This window comes from Varroa destructor, unplaced genomic scaffold (assembly GCF_002443255.2).
Source record: "Varroa destructor unplaced genomic scaffold, Vdes_3.0 BEIS01000002.1, whole genome shotgun sequence".
NCBI classification, from domain to species: Eukaryota; Metazoa; Arthropoda; class Arachnida; order Mesostigmata; family Varroidae; genus Varroa; species Varroa destructor.
Window position 1 is genome coordinate 46968447 of NW_019211455.1, and position 1995 is coordinate 46970441.

The following is a 1995-nucleotide window of genomic DNA, read 5'->3' on the forward strand; positions in this document are numbered from 1 at the left end:
GGCGTGCAACCAATGAGGGCGTGTAACCAATACAACGTATTTAATCAGTCTATTTCTTTACGCAAAAAAAATATGAAAACGCATCGAGTTTGGATTTGTTCATATGTTTATTTATGATAAATCGTTTTGATTTTGATTGTTTTCGATAGTTTTTTTCGAAAGATTGGACTAGTTTATATAATTTACTGACGAAAATATTGTAGGAGGTTCCTATTTTTCGCCTATAACCAAACGAGATATGAAATTAATATTTAGATCTCCTGCTCCAGTTGAATCCTTCTCTGAACATGCGGTTTTCCTTTTATTAACCTTTGCGTTGCAATACGTTATTCAACTACGAGCCGAAGGAACAAATTCTGAAACAAATCAAGCAAAGTTAAATAAACTATGTATACCCTGCAGGATACTTGCAAATATTGTTCGTAATATCTTTTTTTTTTTTTGAAATAATAAATCAAACTTGCTTGCCTTGAATAGCTTTTATTAAACAAGTTGGGACAATTTTTTTGGGAAAAAGACACTCAACAATTGGAGTCTTCATTTTACTCATATGTTAGGGTAATGGTGTAGTCAAATGTAGCTAATATTACCGGTACAGAACCAAAAATAGGCTCCCAACCTTTTTTAGTATTTGATCTTTCCCATCCTGCATGATCCGATTTTTGTTATATACCTGCGGGTAAGTGCCGAAAGATTTCGAAGAGCAATGAAAAAATTTACTTAAAGCTAACTGTTCTCTTGGCAAATTTTAGACCTTACCGGTTTTTTCATACGCTTTACTCTCCTTTTTTGTCTTGCACTGGACCAGTTGACATTCGCAGATAGAGTTATCATACTGGACTTCGTCTTTGACACCTCATCGAGCTAAGACACATCGCTTGTTCATATATACCATTCTCTCTATTGCATTGTCGGCCTGTGGGTAGCGCTCACTGTCCACCGCGATGACATGGTTAGCATTGCACTCCGTTCGTCCCGTCAACAACGTGATTATGGTGTTGACGGGGCAAACGACAGGAGCCGCACGGCAGGCTTCTAGCGATGAATGATGCGCTAGGCGCAAAGCCTAGCTCATAGCCTTGGCCAAGCGAACGAAGCTTGATGTGGGGCTCGGTTCTATGATTTTGCAACAATCCAACAGAGAGGATCCAGCGCTATGTACAATAGCATGCATCTGCTGATGGTGCTATTGCCGCTACATAGGTCGACGCCAACAATTTATATTCATATAGTTACGACTCTGTTAACCATAAGGAGAAACCATGACGACAATACAAAGGGGATAGCCAACAACGACAAACCAAACAAATGACACAACCCACAGCTGTTTTATCCTATTAAAAAGAAGTTCGATGGCTGTGGCGCATTTTGGTGACACGCACGTAGTAGCCATGGCCGTCAAACAAGTAATGTTAAGTCACCAACGCTTCCAGTAACAATCGCGGAGTTGATCAAACGATCATACACAGAGAAAAACCGTCTACGTTACCATCAGGGTGTCCTGCCAAAACAGACTTTCCTGAAATACCCTCCTTTTGCCCCATTCTTTGGCTCCTTTTTGCTCCCACCCCTTCCCCACGCTGCAGCCGCGACATCGCGATATATACTTATCTGATAACTAAAATGGATATGACAACGCTGCTGTATAGTTCATGGCTGTAGTGCAACCTCTACCAGATTTGCATTTTACGTCAGCAAGTGGGACCGTGAGGTCGCTTAGACAGGAAGTACCTGTTTTATGGCAATCAGTGGGTGGACAAAAAAGAACGGGCAGTGCACTGTTTATATTCATAGTACCCGTAATACTGGTGATGGTATATGCAAAAGATTGTAGATAGCTATCGCCTAAACAGGAAATACAGGGAATACCGCTGTGATTGTGCGAAGCAGCTGTAATTGTTCGCAGGACCGAAGATCACCTTTTGCTCATTCGGTGTTCAAAGTCAGTGTTTTTTCGATGTTGACCGATGCTAGATGTGACTTCACTGTGACCTC